The following is a 9,183-nucleotide window of genomic DNA, read 5'->3' as shown; positions in this document are numbered from 1 at the left end:
GGATATAGGAAAAATTTTTTAATATATAAATATGAACATAGCATAAAAATAGGACATATTGTTACCAAAAATCTAGAGAAGTTCTTGGCCGATTTATTTCAAATTTTCACACCATACTGTAATGAACATTCGTACGCACACAGACCAAATATTTGCTTAATTAACATAATATATAAATACATGTTTTGCATATAAAGAGGAAACGCTGTTACTGAAAATCTCTTGACAGATTTACTTGAGATTTTCACACGACACTGTAATGAACATTCGGATGGACGTCGGCTACACATTCGAAGATTCGGACGGACATAGGCTTATCAGCTCTTGATGAATGCCAGTACAGAATTTGAATTTGTAATAACAATAAACAAGTCTCAGGGTCAGAGACATGGCGGAAATGAATTTTACAGAGAGATGGTGAGTGGGGGGGGGGGGGAAGGAGGGAATGGGCTTAGAGAAGGGGAAGGAGAAAATGGTTAGGGAGAGGGGAGGAAGAAATCGACGGAGAGTGGAGGAGGAAGTAATGGTCATGGAGAGGGGGAAGGCAGAGTTAAGGGATTGACAAAGAGACGGTATGGAAGAAAACGAGGAGGAGGATGACATGGACAAAGTGAAGGGTATTGGAGATAGAGAGAGAGGTGGCGGAGAAGGAGATTGGGGCATATATCCAACATCCCTACATACTTAGCAACCGCCAAACATTGCTGTGTTCTCTGGGTTTATTTATATGAACAATTGGAACAGCTAGGTACATTTTGGAAGTTGTTGAAGGTGACGTCTGTCATCTTCTATGCAGGTATGACAATGTCGTATGAAATCCAATCATATGTGTTCCAACAAGCCCAGTGTTATCCAAATATCTTCTGGTGGAACAAGAATCATTGCCAGGATATTCCCTCCATTCTCGACTTTTTTGTAGTAGACAAGCCTTTAATTTAATGAACTGACAGAAATAAATCAATTTGAGTCAGACGAGAACAACGAGCAAGCCGAGAAATACTACATATCCTTCCTATTCAGTTTGTAAGAGTCATCTGAGGCAGGTGTCTGTCTGTTAGCAAGGCCCGTAAAGTAAGCTGCAGCTCAGGCATGTTAGAACCACATATGTCTACTTAGATCAAGTTGGATGTCTTCCAGCAAAGTTTGGAATATATCGCTCATGAACAGTATGCACAGGTGTAGTTACCAGGGAGAAAGCCGATACTATATCCACACACAAGTCCCTTGCAAATCTATATTGATGTTTCTTTATATCGCAGGGTGAGGTTTCTCAGTGCTCCATACATGACTATTGTAGCTATAGACTTTCCCGTCGCTTGTGAAATAACGTTCATCTGGGAAAATACCATATGCAAGAATGTGAGGAACTACCGAACAGTACCACACTGGCTCAACAGGGTGTTAGTTCCAATGTGACGAGCAAAAACTCGCATTTTGTGTTAATGGTAAGGATGTATCTGTTGTCCCCGCACTACTTTCTACGTAGTGCTACGCGAGTCAACCATTTCACGAGAAAGTCGTGGAAAACGGAATGCTCCTCATCCATGCGAGAAAACCTGCGTGACTACCACACGTTGGGAGTCCATACAGTTCGTTTCCCTCAATGGTCACTGTATTGTTGCACCACTCGCCACGTTGACATTAGTCTGTGGCACACTCTTGGAAACGTAAGGTGCGTCGGACGTTACCCACTTTGTTACTTGTCCCGATCAAACTGTCACCTGTCTCAATAGTTTCCATTTGTTTTGTACGTGTGTTAAGATCTTGATCATTAATTCTGTAAATGGAATCACTTTTATACATGTACTGTTATACATATGATCCCAACTTAATAGCTCAGAGTACATCCAAAGCTATAATTCCTCAGCACACGATAAATATTCTCTGTCACACGGGAAGTTGCACGTGCGAGCTCCCATTCTTTCCACGGAAAGATGGACTCTGAACTAAGTACATACAACACTGCAAACTACTTGCTACATCGTTAGCCCAACTATTCAAATAACAAAACTAATTTTTAAATCAACATAAACATCTGTATCCTTCAAACCGTCGTGAAGTACATAGCATGGAGCACCCCCCACTGGACAATGTCTTAGGATTTCTTCGCTTTCATTTACAGGGAAAATGACTGCTTATATTAGATCTGCCCCTTCAGATTTCTCATTATCTCCATGACACTCTGCCATGTGTCAAACAAACATGTGAAAATTTGCGTTATTATTCATTTCATACATTCAGTTTTTCCTGCTATTCCTGTATTGTACATTTGCCACACACATGTAACTCGACTGTTTTGTAAACAGTCTTCTTTGTTGACTAACTCCTTATTCCCAATATCCTGCCAATGAACTGAAGACTGCCACCAGCTAAACCTATGGACAAGCATATGTAATCACTCCACTTCATACCAACATAAATTGTCACATCGAAGTATTTGTAGGAGTTGACTGATTCCAGTCGTGATTGACTGATATTGTAGCGATAATATTTCTGTTTTGTGAAACGCATGGTTTAGTATTTCTAAACAAGTTGCTAATTTTTAAAGCATTTTCAGATTTTATATGCATCCGACTGAATATTAGTACAGTTCTATTAGACGCTGTTCGATTACAGATAACTACATCATCTGCAAATGCAGACGTTATTGTTAATATTGTCTGTCATGTCATAAATGCACAACATGATCCTCAAGAACCCCACAACATTTTCCTTGGAAACAACTAAAGCTACTTCATCGTCTGTAGATGCACAGTGAATCCTCCGTCTGCTCGGAAATTTCATTTATATTCTAGAACATTGTATTTTCGTCAATAAACTTTGGTGTGATATTGAGTCAAACGCTTTTCTTAAGTAAGAGAGTACTGTACCTACCTGAAGTTTGATCTGTAGCTTCCAGAATGTCATCTGAAAAAAATTGATCGTGTTCTCCATATTTTACAAAACTATCAAAACTAAACACTCAAACCAGGGTTCCTTGGTGTAGTCTGTATTGATAAACTTATTTGTAACATGAGGGTGCAGAAGCACATTTTCAGTCAAATCCTTTTGCTCTGAATATACCCACATACTTCGTCAACAAATGGTAGTGTGAACATTCACTATTTCTCCTATCAGTTTCTTGTCACTATAGGGAATAATTCTTACTACATTTCTTTCAGCAGTTCCAGACCGCTGACAAATGGGTCTCTTTATTTTCCACATCATTTAAAGCCTCACTGACAGCAGTGGCTGGAAGAGTCTGCCTTTCCATAAAGGCGACCTTTGCGTAGAAGGAGCACTTTATAACACCTCAAGCTCTTCTGTCACCATCCTTACACCACTGTAAAATTTGGTGTTCGGATTTTTCCCTAGCGTTAAATCTCATCTAACGTGGACCATAAGCAGACAGCAAGATGATAATTCTTTTTGAGTGATTAATCTCACTTTTTTTCAGCTTTTTGGAACTTTCTGGAAAAATCCAAACTCTCTCCAGCCCATTTCAGAATTGTACCATTCTCTCCGCTATTGCTCAAGTGTTAGGCAATTTTCTTCATAATGTTCAATGCGACCCATAACTGCCCCATCTCTGTGATTTTTTTCTGGTTACTGAATGACAACCCTTTGATGCGTTACTAGGTCACAGGGGGATCGAAGTAATATTACGACTATCAGTCGATAACGTGCTAAAATCACCTTTACTCATCCGTGTAATAACTGATATCTCCTCTTCCTTCAAAGCATGACTTCAACACATATAATGTACGGGGACCTACATGCGATCCTCATCTCGTTAACGGTGACACTAACCTTGATGGAACGTGCAGCCGTCTCTGCCCAACATATATAAGTTGGTTATTCAATGCTAGTTCTGAATATTATTTCACTAGTGCTAACCAAGCAGTCACTTCAATTTGTAAACGGAAAAGAGAAATCATCTCGAATTCAGTTCTGGGCTGACTACGTCAGTCCACACATCACGCCGGCCGCGGTAGCCGAGCGGTTCTAGGCACGTCAGTCCGGAACCACGCGGCTGCTGCTCGCGATGTGTGTGATGTCCTTAGGTTAGTTAGGTTTAAGTAGTTCTAAGTTTAGGGGACTGATGACCTCAGCTGTTAAGTCCCATAGTTCTTAGAGCCATTGGAACCATTTCCACACATCACGACATCTGTAGAGCATTAGCTGAGATTCTTGTCCACACCCGTCATGATGTGTACTTTAATCTTGGTCGGGTTTACCTTCTCATTAATGCAGTCACTTACTTACATAATAATTCAGTACATTGCATCAGTAGCTGTTTTCAAGGACAAATTCCATATGTAAGAGGACACTTATCTCAAGAGCATGAGATTTCAAAGGACGCGATTTAAAGGGACGTGGGAGAGTAGGTAAGCAGGGAGAGTACGAGAGAAGAAAACGATCTTATCTCAAGGTCACTGGTAAGGACTGTCAGGTTACTCACTTGTACTACATAGTGATGTTTCAGTGAATTGTTTGCCTCTGTAACTTACAAAGTAATAGGTAACAGGAAAACGTATTTCGATAGATAAACATAAGAAATGTTACACTTTCTACGGAGTCATGAACATTGTTTAATGTGTTATTTTCCAAAGGGGTACAGCAAAGAGACGTAGTTTTTCAAATTGAACTATGGTTGTTGCTACCATGCACTGGAATAACCGAAACCAGCTATGTACAAATCAGTTTAAATCAAATTTCTATCACGTTTTATTTGGGAGCGACAATCATTCAAAATTTCAGGGGCGGGTACCAGACGCTGAACATAACGCTATACGCCTTCTAAAGGTGCTGTGGACGGGGTGTGATGTCGTCGGTGAAACGGAGCGAGAAGTTTTCTGGATGCGCTGTTAGACTGCCGACAGTCGGTGTACACAGCCGTATACGCGAAAGGTCAAACCACACAAACAAAAGAGGTGCAGAGTGCCACTGTTACTGAAGGTATACACGTACTATGAGTACTTAGACATGAAACTTACTGGCAGATTAAAACTGTGTGCTGGACCGAGACTCGAACTCGGGACCTTTGCCTTTGGCGGGCAAGCGCTCTACCGACTGAGCTACCCAAACGCATCTCACGCCCCGTCCTCACAGCTATAATTCCGCCAGTACCTCGTCTCCTATCATATCAGCGCACACTCCGCTGTAGAGTGAAAATTTCATTCTAGTACTTAGACATGTTGCTGATGCTAGGCGAATGCCGACACAATACCACCGAAGCAGCCATGACGTACGCAGTGAGATATCCTAGGAGCAGAGCTCTGTCACCTAAAAGGTTTTTACATGCTGAAAATTCGGAAATTCATGGTAAGTTCCTGTGAGACCAAACTGCTGAGGTCATCCATACCTAGGCTTTTACACTACTTAATCTAACTTAAATTAACTTACGCTAAGGACAACACACACACCCATGCCCGACGGAGGACTCGAACCTGTGACGGGGGGAGCGTTACATGCTGAACAACGACTGCAGGGAACAGCAGCGTGGGAAGGCACGGTAGAAATAGATGTAGACTTGAAGAAGTGAGGAGACGGAGGTGTTTGTTTTGGCTGATCCTCCGGTCAGCTTACCAGACGTTGCTGCAGTCGGTGGTATCAACATTACATGTGTGTGGCGTATATTACAGGGTCACAGATTTCATCCGTACCGCCTGTCACTGAGCCACTGATCCACTGGGAGTGGTTTCAATTGGAGAATTACTCATACTTTCTGTGTATGGGCTATACGTCATTTCGCTCTGGACTCCTTACAAAGTGTTATGTTCTCTGGTGAGTTCACGTTCACAAATTACGGTGCAGTGAACCATTGTAACAAGCACTATTGGTCTGCAGAGAATCCTTTGTGAGTTCGACCTGTCGAACATCAACGCCAGCGGTCTGTTAATGTATGATATGCTATCCTTGGGATGAAATCGTCGGTTCACACTACTTCACAGGTACACTGACAGGTGAGATGTATCGGTCTTTTATAGCCTATAGTTTGGGTGCTCTTCCTGAACATAAGTGTCCAGACATCAGAGTCCACATATGTATGCAGTATGGTAGTCACTCAGCCTATTCTGAGCATACTTTTGTGGAAGAACTGAACAACGGATTCCCTGGAAGGTGGTTTGGGCTCGGTGGTCCCCATAATGACCTGCAAAGTCGCCCGATTCAACACCTGTACATTTTTTTCTGTGGCTATCTCTAAAGAATGGTGTTTATATTACTGACCCCACAATCCCAGATGATCTAAAATGACGCATCGAGGAAGCACGTCGTTCCATGACACTGGGGACGTTACATCTCGTCTGCAGATCCTTTAGATAGCGAATTGAGTTACGCATTCAGGAACATGGACACACATTTGAACAGCTCATTTAAAACAACATTCCTCCGCCAGAGCACCTACCACCATACATTCACGTATTATGTACAGCATGCCGTATCTGCTCTTAAATCTCTGAACTGATGGAGCTCCCAAACTAAACGTGATATGAATGAGATTTAAATTGATTTGTACACAGCGGGTTTCAGCGATTCCACTGCATTGTAGCAACAACTATTGTTCCACTTTTAAAAAAAATGTATCTCTTTTCTGTAACTCGTTGCAAAATAATACAATAAACTGTGCTCATAGCTCCGCAGAAAGTGTAACATTTCTTATGTTGACCTACCGCAATAGATTTTTCCCTCATCTATTAGTTTGTGAGTTACGGAGGCAAACAATTCACTGGAACACACAGTATCAACGTTACTCCCCTACTCCTCCTCCCACAAGGTATCGCTAGGTCAAAACGTAGCTCGATAATGGTGACGTGATAGAAACTGGGCAGGAAACCCCTGGACCTCATTCGATGTCTGCAAGGCTGGTGATGTTCAGGTTTGTTACAAATAAATTAAACATAATTCTATAGTAAAATGGATTCACAGTAATACAAAATTATTTTTTTTATTTCTTAACACTTTTTATGCTTTTATCTACAAATACAATCTACAATTTTTATGATGACTTATGTATGTTGGTTTACTTATAATAATTTGCAAAACATTTTTCCAACTTTTTTGGATATTTTATTAGTACTATCAGGTACATTTATTTATGCTAAAACTAGCAGAAAAGAAGAACGTAAATTTAGATTGTTTCCATGTACAATATTTACTTGTTTATAATTTTCTTTCCGATAATTCTACATACAGTATTTACATTTTAATCATTTCTTTCTAATGAATCTTTTCTATATATGCACTATATACTACTCATGGGGAATGAGGAAAAGCTGGAGCAGGTGAGGAAAAATCACTCACTCATTCACACACACACACACACACACACACACACACACACACACACACACACACACAGCTATGAGAAACTGTTCACCCAGCTATTCTGCACATACATCCACTTGGCTCATCATATTGCGCTGTCCCCGCCCCACTGATGAGTTTTGTTATTTGCGTTGTTCGGCTCTGTCTTAATGTTGACTAAATTCGTCGAGTGAAAGAGGGGACGGCGCAGCTGATGAAGAAAATGTCGCCTATGGCGATCATTCACCAGTAACTGACGCTGTCTGACTGCTTCTCGTAATAACTCTTATTCATAATTCCTTTTTTACAATAGTTACAGTGATTTATTTCTGATACCTACGTACAGTCGGCTCTTGAGGTACCGCCAACTGCGTTGCCGGACATTAAATTGCTTCTTCCTACTTTCGCTGTTATACACGAAGTTCCTCACTATACATTCTTCGTTTTTTTCCTCCTAAGTCCAACAACCGCCTCGGAGTCTCCCGCCGCCTTGACTCTGGACCTCCATGGGGCGACGTCATCAGCCTCATTGTGTTTGCTCCATGGCGGCCCGCTACTTGCCGCGTCAACGAAAGTCCGCGCCGGTTGCTGGCTCGGTGTTTCAATTATCTGCACATATCAAAACCAAATACTTCCGCAGTATTTATGCACATAACTAACAAATCCTAACCCGCAACTCAATTTTATCATTTAATTAGATTTTGCGCTAGGCCAGGGGCGATAGATGGCGCATGGAACAGACCACTTGTCGTCTGTTACACCACAATGTGTGGATGGCACCAATGCCCTCAAAAAGGCAGGTCTTGTAATCCGCGATCACGGAGACTGTGAGTCTACGTGATGCACACCCTTGTACGACTCTCAGTGACACCTGTATCTATGTGGAATGCATAGATTTTCAATCACAATCCATAATTTGCGGACCATTCGCCTCGTCTTTCATCTGACCAATAACCTTATTGTTATATAGTGTTATTCCAGAAGGATTATTGGTTGCATATCCGGACATGTCGAATTCTTCACGGCTGGACCTAATTATTTCATGTGGATAGCAGCCTCTCACACAGCAGATGAATCTGTCTGTGCCCATATAAAGTAACTTGTGGTAGGGACGTTTCCGTTTGCATACTCTTGGGCGAAAAGGTACGTGTGGAGTTTGGATGGGTTCAGAATCCAATACCGATATAGGTCAGCATCATTTAACTTCACTGAAACCTTGTAATTCTCCACAACGCCTAGTCCTTCATTGAAGACGGTGACCCACTTGAAATCTGGCATGGCGATGGTTCGTAACACCCATCTCAGCAGAAAACTAATATAACTTCGTGATATTCTCGAGAAATTTGCATTGATTTTCCGAAAATAAATCGTTCATTGATTTGCAAAATCTTTTTTCGAAGTCACAGGTAACGAGTGCCCTCTGTTGGGTTTATACATCATTGTAGTTCTTCAGTTAACAACATTGCTTGAAGGATATGCCACACGTGATTCTAACAGGCTCCATCCTCAGCCAGAGACATTAATGAAGCTTTCCGAAGCGCAAAATATGCAGCTGCTCACTCGTCACCACTGTCAACAGCTGTAGAATGGATCCATTTTGAAGGACTAGGCGCTTTGCAAACAGTGTAAAGTCGCTGTAAGCATTATGCAAATTGATAGGGCGTACCAGTTCTACCCCCAGAACAAAACCACCATCAGCGTCCGCAGCCACATCTTGGGTCTTTTCCCTCAGTATGACGATTTCTTCTTCATGCAGCCACCTGAACCCTCCAAACTGTATACATGCTGCATGATGCATGGTGCATTTCTTGCCTGTATGAGTTCTTTTTATACAAAAGTAAAGTATGTAACTTAAATCGTCAAAAGATCTGGACTCCTCTTCAGTCATTTACAGGT

The 9,183-nt window shown here is 41.6% G+C and overlaps 1 non-coding gene across 1 annotated transcript; it reads right to left on the bottom strand.

Moving 5' to 3' along the window:
• Positions 1 to 4,992: 4,992 nt before the first annotated feature.
• Trnaw-cca (transfer RNA tryptophan (anticodon CCA)) lies at positions 4,993 to 5,067 on the bottom strand. Its single transcript has one exon. It is a non-coding gene; the product is annotated as a tRNA-Trp (tRNA).
• Positions 5,068 to 9,183: the final 4,116 nt, after the last annotated feature.

The sequence above is a fragment of the Schistocerca nitens genome, chromosome 6 (genome assembly GCF_023898315.1).
Source record: "Schistocerca nitens isolate TAMUIC-IGC-003100 chromosome 6, iqSchNite1.1, whole genome shotgun sequence".
In the NCBI taxonomy this organism is placed as follows: Eukaryota; Metazoa; Arthropoda; class Insecta; order Orthoptera; family Acrididae; genus Schistocerca; species Schistocerca nitens.
Note: the sequence above shows the minus strand (reverse complement) of the source record. Positions and strands in the feature narration are given on the sequence as shown.